The sequence below is a fragment of the Typopeltis vanoorti genome, chromosome 4 (assembly GCF_054136105.1).
Source record: "Typopeltis vanoorti isolate ZY-2024b chromosome 4, IOZ_Tvanoo_1.0, whole genome shotgun sequence".
Lineage (NCBI taxonomy): Eukaryota > Metazoa > Arthropoda > Arachnida > Uropygi > Thelyphonidae > Typopeltis > Typopeltis vanoorti.
Window position 1 is genome coordinate 109,743,379 of NC_143552.1, and position 8,540 is coordinate 109,751,918.

Here is an 8,540-nt window from a genome sequence, read left to right on the forward strand (position 1 = left end):
AATCAACAAAAAAAATGTTGATTTTTTTGTTGATTTCATTGAGTGGATGCATTCCTCAGATAGAACAATTCATTAATTGTTCTATCTGAAAAATGCATCCAGAAAAAATAAATCCTATCAGGTTTCGATAAAAATATCTCCCCCCCCCTGAATTCCTTAAAAATTACTTTCTTTACACTATCCTTCAACGCTATTCACGAACAAAAAATGTTAATTAAGATTTAATTGAACAAATGAATCTCACATTTGTTTTTGCTTGTCTACCGCGAATCTATACTCATTTAAACCATTCTAATAAAACTTATTAAACTTATACAAAGCAGGTTTTGCAACTGTGTGTTTGATAACGTAATGACATGCAAACTGGTGATTATTCCATAATTTGCAGACACAATATTAACATTGTGTACATTTACAGTGGATTAACTCTATTATGTGCAACTTCGCTTTTCCAAATGAATTGTTTAGTCTTCTAATTTATCCATTAAAATAAATAAAAAAGCTATAACTAGCGAGTAATTTGATCGGTGAATTTTCTGAAAGACAAAACTTTATATCTTTAGAGACTTCAGTCTTCTTTGAATATATCTAACAATGCTTTCCTTTTAGCTACGTAATTAGCCCTATTGTATTTAAATACACGCAAAAATATCCACTCACTAACGCAACAATAGACGCACACGTTCGCATTCTTTTGTCAATTTCGTTATTGAAACTTTAGAACGTGCTCAACAATGAACACTTTCTTGCCAACAATACCTGCAGACGAACTTTTTGATTCAACAATAGGAGTTAAACGTTGAAGGCTGACGTCATCTTGACGATAGTCTGCTTGTTACTGCTTTTGTACAAAAATTTTAGAAGCTTTTAATTTTTAGGATAATCAGTTACTCAATATGCAATCATGTAACGTTTGTTGACTACACTTGAAGTCTTTCATTTATATTTTATTCATTACGAGAAATGGAGATTATTATTATCTAAGAAAATTAACTTTCAAACTAATTTCTTTACCACCCTTGGAAAGTTCCTTTCATTATACATGGTAGCATATGGTGGCTATAGTTATTCACACGTATTCACCTGAGTTCTTTTCAAAACTTGGACAAACTTCCCTTTGCCTCATCTGAAAACCTGGAGATTAATTAGAAGTATCTTGGAACTCCGGAAGAGAGCAGAGGCACTTTATTAGAGTTAATTAAGTTCCTGTTTCTTATTTTTTTTCTTTCTCTCTCTCTTTTTGCTGCTTCAGCTAACACCTGCTTAGAATTACTGTCTCAAGTAAATTCATTATAAAGTATGATTTAGTTTTCTTTGTATTAAAGTCAGAGGAAGACATTTAGTTGTTTTAAGGTGTTAATCTCCGGTTAGCCGGTCAAGGATACAACATTTGTTTTCATCCTCTTAAGACGCATTTATTTCCTTGAATTCCGTAACAACTTTATTGTACCCATTCTAACGTTTTAAGAATTACAATCTTTAAACAATTTCTCAATTAATATTCGTTTGAGAATATCGAAGTTATATTTTAATCTTGTTTCAATATTATAAGCATACGAAGACCTTATTCTTTTCTTTTATTCCTTTATCTACATTGCTGATTCATAAGCAATGTCATCCGTTATAAAGCAAGGACATGCACGTGTTTTAAGCAATGACGCAGAAAAAATGATAAATAAAATAAAACGAAAACACAATACCCATTCGGGACGCGTCTTTTTATTAGTGCAATGCCAAGTCAACACATAGAATTGATTGTAAGACACTCAAAGACGTTTCTTAGAGTTAACATTACCTTCATTGAGCGGAAGATTTTGATTTCTTTATACTTTTCACTAACATGTATTTAAATTCATAGCTGATTCTATCGTGATTTAAGACTAAATATAATTAACAAATCAAATCATTCTCAGAATGACAAATTATTTATAGTTATAGTTAACTTTGATTAAAAATGTTTGAATTATTCTTAGTAGGTAGCAAGAAATTTATTTCTTGCATGCCAAAAGAACAAATTTTGCAACCATATTTGAACATATTAAAAAAAAAAGGCTTAAGCGATCCATTGCATTTTAATTAATAAAGATAATAAAATTATTAAGGTGTGTAAATTAAACTCTCTTTTAAAAATAAGCATTAAATATTTTATATTATCTATTTATTTATTAAAATTTATTTATTAATTCTTAAATAAAAGTTATTTTTATACAATATATATATATATATTTTTCAAATAATATTTTTGGCTCTTTTTAATATTCTAGTGTTCAAAATACATTATCTGTTGTTTTTGTTAACCATAAACCGCTCTGATACTAATCCTATTAATTGATTTTGCGGTTGCAATTTCAGGTTCATTTTAGGTGGTTTGTTTTGAAATGCTTGGCAGCTACTGACGAACTAATACTTTATAACAGTTAAGTGTTTTATTTTTAATGGTCGAATGCATAAGAGAGTTTCTGAACATATTTATTTAGAAACTAGAATTCATTCAAGTGGCTGAACACATACACTGAATTTAAAATTTCTAGTCACCAATTTGACCGTGGCAATGGAAGTGCTGTTAGAATTATTTCCAGATCAGAATTTCCGGATGAAAACACTCAGATCTCATTTAACTAAGCGTAAGTTATAAAGACAGATATCAAAATTATTTTAATGAATAAAAAAAATAAATAGATTGATGTTTTTTCAAAGGAAGTGTATTTCTTATTTAACATCTTGACTTCGCAAAATAAAATATAGATAAATTAAGTGCAATTATATTTGGCTGTAATTACGAAACAATAGTCACTTACATAGACTATAGGAAATTAATTAAGGAAGATGAAAATATTATTAATCATCAAAATTAATCAAGATATCAAAATTATTTTAATGAATAAAAAAATAAATAGATTGATGTTTTTTCAAAGGAAGTGTATTTCTTATTTAACATCTTGACTTCGCAAAATAAAATATAGATAAATTAAGTGCAATTATATTTGGCTGTAATTACGAAACAATAGTCACTTACATAGACTATAGGAAATTAATTAAGGAAGATGAAAATATTATTAATCATCAAAATTAATCAAGATATCAAAATTATTTTAATGAATAAAAAAATAAATAGATTGATGTTTTTTCAAAGGAAGTGTATTTCTTATTTAACATCTTGACTTCGCAAAATAAAATATAGATAAATTAAGTGCAATTATATTTGGCTGTAATTACGAAACAATAGTCACTTACATAGACTATAGGAAATTAATTAAGGAAGATGAAAATATTATTAATCATCAAAATTAATCAAGATATCAAAATTATTTTAATGAATAAAAAAATAAATAGATTGATGTTTTTTCAAAGGAAGTGTATTTCTTATTTAACATCTTGACTTCGCAAAATAAAATATAGATAAATTAAGTGCAATTATATTTGGCTGTAATTACGAAACAATAGTCACTTACATAGACTATAGGAAATTAATTAAGGAAGATGAAAATATTATTAATCATCAAAATTAATCAAGATATCAAAATTATTTTAATGAATAAAAAAATAAATAGATTGATGTTTTTTCAAAGGAAGTGTATTTCTTATTTAACATCTTGACTTCGCAAAATAAAATATAGATAAATTAAGTGCAATTATATTTGGCTGTAATTACGAAACAATAGTCACTTACATAGACTATAGGAAATTAATTAAGGAAGATGAAAATATTATTAAGGTGGGTAATTTAAACTCTCTTTTTAAAATAAATATTAAAATATTTTTTAATTAATTTATTTATTAAAGTTAATTTATTTATTGTTATTAATTTATTTTTAAATAAAATGGTATATATAATAATATTATTTGCTAAGTTTTCATTTCACTAACCTAAAAATGAAGCAACGAATTTGATGTGTTTCTGTGGCTGACACAGCTGCACTTGACAATTGGTGTATGGAAACTGTTGGACTTGAGTGATGACATTTTAGTCTGGCTCGTGACTTAGGCAACAATGACATTTCAGGTTTGGACGCTGACATCGCCAGGATACAGTATTGTTACCCAGACGCACTACTCCAAGATTAAATCAGCAGTATTGCGAATTTGGGACAAGTAAAGAAACGCATTCCTAGCAAACATTTCCCGAGTTGTCCGCATTGCAATCACATTAGTGTCACTTTGGAACACAAGGAGATATCCGATGCGTGGGTGGATGTGGCAGATATCTTGCTGTGAAAAATGCTGCTTTTTTTCCCCCTCTCTCTCTCTCTGTCTCTCTCTCTCTCTCTCTCTCTCTTGGTTTAAATTTTAAGCCTATCTTTCCTATATTTAGGGCTCTACAGAATATTTTTTTAAACGTAGACATTTTCTATTAATAATCATTTTGTTGAAATCAATAACATTAACAATATTGCATTTATTATTACCACATTTACGTAACAATGGCTGCAGTTCTTATTTTTTGTCATTTTCATTTATGAAACTAGAGAACGTGTTCAACAATGAACAAGTTTCCTACAAAGTGAAAAGTGCATTGTATCATAAAAGTTGTATTGTCGATTTCATCAAGTACTGTTTAATACAAGGTACACTACCTTCAAAAAAGTTAGGAATTCTGTTTTCTTTTTAATGTCGTGCGTAATTTCAGCATGCGAGATTTTATTATAATATCTAACACTATGTTACCCACTATATTAAAATATCTGTTTTTAACAGATGATGGTGCTATTCTTGCGAGTTGTAAGAGGATTACACTTTCTTTAACAGTTTGATTTATATATTTCAGTTATCTGTAAGACAAGCAAAGATAGAAGGTCTGTTGAGATTGAGCGAGTCAGTGAGGGAGACTGATGATTGAATAACCTAAATGTCATCCTCATCCCTGCACTATACGGAGTTAGAAATTCTTAAAGAGCACCACTTAGAACGCAATTCTTTTGATGGGCAAATTCTTTAAACAGTTAATTAATGCTTTCTTCAGACTGAAGTGGTAATACAATTGATAACAGAAATATATTACAATAAAATGATAATAATGCAAACATTATACAAGTAACAATGAAAAATTAAAAGCACAAAAAGAAAAGTTAGAAAAAGGAAATTGAGATCAGAAGGATGAACAGAAAAGATGTAAAAACTATATAAAAGGGGTACATAACTTGTACCAATAATGACCCATACTAAGAATACAAAAATAACAATTTTTATCTTTTTAGTTACTAAAATATAACTGAAAGCCGTGCAATCATCATAATATCATGTGCTTCCAAGACCATTTCTTACGTGACATGTGTAAACATAACCCACTCACCCGCAACACACAAACACACGTAAACATAGCATATAGCAGAACTCTATGGAATCATTTTGACATTGTACATGTAAAATAAAAATCGTTATCTATTATGCTTTTTAATATATAATATTCATTTTAATGCATTATCTGAAGATATAAATTATGTTCCATTAAGCAGATTATTATACATAATTGCGAAAAATATTCAATTAGTTTGGTTAATATATCTCTGTCTTCAACACAGCGCAGAATCAGAAGGATTTTAGACTAAGGACAGTAGATTATTGTAGTTATCTTCATCCTAACAAGTTATAATATCAATGTACTGCAGAAATTGGAATTTGCACACAAAGATAAAATCACGCCATTCGTTTTTTTTTAATTTATTTATTTCAATACTGTAACCAAATCACAAATCCGCCCGGCTATCAAATATTGCTCTCACATTTGGAGTGGGGCTCCTAAAAGTTCCCTCAGAAAGCTTGACTCAATACAGAAGAGAACAATTAAACTGATAAATAACCCCTCTCTCATCAACTGACCTCCCCACTTTCACATAGACGCTTGATCTCTGCAATTTGTATATTCTATAAATATTTCCATGTCAAATGTTCATCTGAAACAGCATCAATAATCCCCCCCCCCCTGTACTAAGCCCGTTGGAACACGTACAACTGCCGCCCAACATCCTTTCACAGTACACCTTGAAAAATCACAGAACAAGTTTCTTTTCCTCCTCCTTTATCCCTGCTACTGCTGTATGTGGAACAGTCTTCCCCTGATGTATTTTCCAAGGAATACAGCATACAGGCTTTTAAATCAAATGTAAACAAGTTTCTCCTTTGCCAACCCACCACCCATATTCGGTACTAATGTACTATAGGTTGACAAGCCAACGAGAATTTGGATCAGGTGGTTTCCCAGCAACTGGAAACAAAATTTACATGAAGAATCCTTACAAAAGATTTTCAAATGAGGTGGATTGAGTTTACTGGTCTCGTACGGAAGATTAGGCATTTTCTTTCAGAAACTCTGATTTTTCATTCCTCAAAAAAAAAAAAAAAAAAAAAGAGCTGGGGAATATACGCAATAAACAAACATCGTGCATTGCCTTTATGGCCTTAGTTGTTTCAGGCCATAATTCTAATTAAACTACACATCTAAACCAACAAAGATTATTGATTATTATTTTAAACTAAAGAAATCTAATCTGGTCTATAAATGAAAAGATTAAGAGCAAGAACGAAAGGGTTCTTGTTCTGAGAAAAACAGGGTAGTGTTTTACTAGTATCGAAGTTAACAAAATTATAAAGACTGCCATTGTAGAATGGCTGAAAATCAGTGCGTAAGATTGCGGAGAAAGATATTCTAAATTGGTTGATTTGATTACTTGCATTACGCTAAATCAAATACAGCTACAAGGAAAGCCTAATTGATTAAATGGATAGCGTCTTTACTCTCTGACTTAGCGGATAGTGGTTCGAAGTCACCCCTCCTGGCATGGATGTAAATGTCTTTCGGTGGTAGATGAATTCTATTATCTGATGTGAGATCACCAGAGCAGTGTTATGTGCCCATTAGCCACCTATTTAATAAAATTAAATTTTTACACAGCCAACATTTATTAGTTGAGGAGAATGTTGAGAATTAAATATTAATGAATTTTTCCAGTATTTCATAAAGGAATGAATTGAAAATGATTTTTCTCCCTTCTTAGGAATAGGTTCATTTTCATTCTACCGAATAAAGAACAGTAAAACTGGTAAGCATAAGCATAAAAATTCGAACAGTGGAATAAGAGAAGAAACGCCAGTGAGTTTTTGGAATGTTTGGTTGTCTGTACATAATAAAGCAAATAATGACATTTGGTTGTTTGTATAGTAAAGCGAATAATAACATATATATATATTCATAATGTAATCATAATGAATATAGTAAAGCGAATAATAACATATATATATATATTCATAATGTAATCATAATGAATTTAACACGTTTAAATTTAACAAACTGTCATTACTCTGAATAATTTTTTCCATTATTAATAATATTGATAATTATAAAAATAAAAGGTGTTGTTAATAATTTTTATAATATTTCTTTAAATCTCAAGTATTTTCAAATATTTTAAATATTTAAGATAAATATTTAGATTTAAATCATATTACAGAGTATTATCTATATTAACAGAGATTTATCTAAACTATATAGAAATGTTCAAAACATTTTGAAACCAACCTAATATAATAATTAGCAAAATAATATTTTACATTATTATTAAAATATTCAGAGATTTTTGCACCAGTGACCTATTTCAACAATGAGCATTCAGAGATTTATCCCTAACCGAAATCTCTGGCGTTTATTTGGATCTCTGTCATACATTCAAATAAACGTCCAGGCATTTCGGTTAGGTGTTACCAAAGATTTTGGGAGAAATCCGCTAGTGATTTATTTAATTCCGAAATATTTTTTAAATGTGTTCATAAATTCATGTAAAGATCACAATAGAGCAAAATGACATAATTCATAAATAGATTTTTAATTATATAAATATAACTGAAAATTATAAAGACGAACTCGTCTCACGTAATAGCTTATGTTTCTTAAAGCTGTAGTTTGTTTACCTCCTTTTAGCTGAAGGTGTAAGAATTCTTTAATAAAAATGATTTAAGTACGTAGAAATGATATACAATGGAATAGTAACCAACATATGGATCTCCAAGGAGAAGAAATACTTGAATAAGACAGTAGTATATTTTAATGCATTGCCTATGGTTATATCTATTATTATTATTATTTAAAAGCATCAACATTGTATTGACTTTGAATATGCGTTAATATTTTTTCTTTCTTATTTTTTGTGCAAATCAAAAGTCAGTAACTCGAAGGAAATTTTTTTAAAACAAGACAATGTCTAAAATGGCTATTATTAGCAAGCTGGATACACAGGGATGAGCAATCAGCACGCTTATTATTAATATCGATGCAATTGTTTAACAGTTATTTCGTAAGAGTCTCACCAGATGGCGTCGATAAATCATGTTATTTGTACCAAATAAAAATATTCGAATTTCCCAATTACGTGGTAGTTTTTTGAAGTGGCGATGCTGCTAGAAGTATCACAAGAAAGTCGATCAAACCAATTTGTAATAAGCTTGTATTGTCAAGACGGTAAAATGAAAACGTTTTATTTTGGAAAGGTTCGGATCTTTGACAACAAACTGCCGTTCCTATAACAACTTGAATAAACTAGCGAAAAATA

General features: G+C 29.3%; 1 long non-coding RNA gene across 2 annotated transcripts in view; it reads left to right on the forward strand.

Moving 5' to 3' along the window:
- The window catches only part of LOC150107600 (uncharacterized), a 50,656-nt gene extending 43,475 nt beyond the window's left edge, over positions 1 to 7,181 (forward strand). For both annotated transcript variants that reach the window (XR_016548204.1, XR_016548205.1), the window contains 2 exons: positions 2,353 to 2,624; positions 6,993 to 7,181. This is a non-coding gene — a long non-coding RNA (uncharacterized LOC150107600). The remainder of the gene's footprint in view (positions 1 to 2,352; positions 2,625 to 6,992) is intronic.
- Positions 7,182 to 8,540: the final 1,359 nt, after the last annotated feature.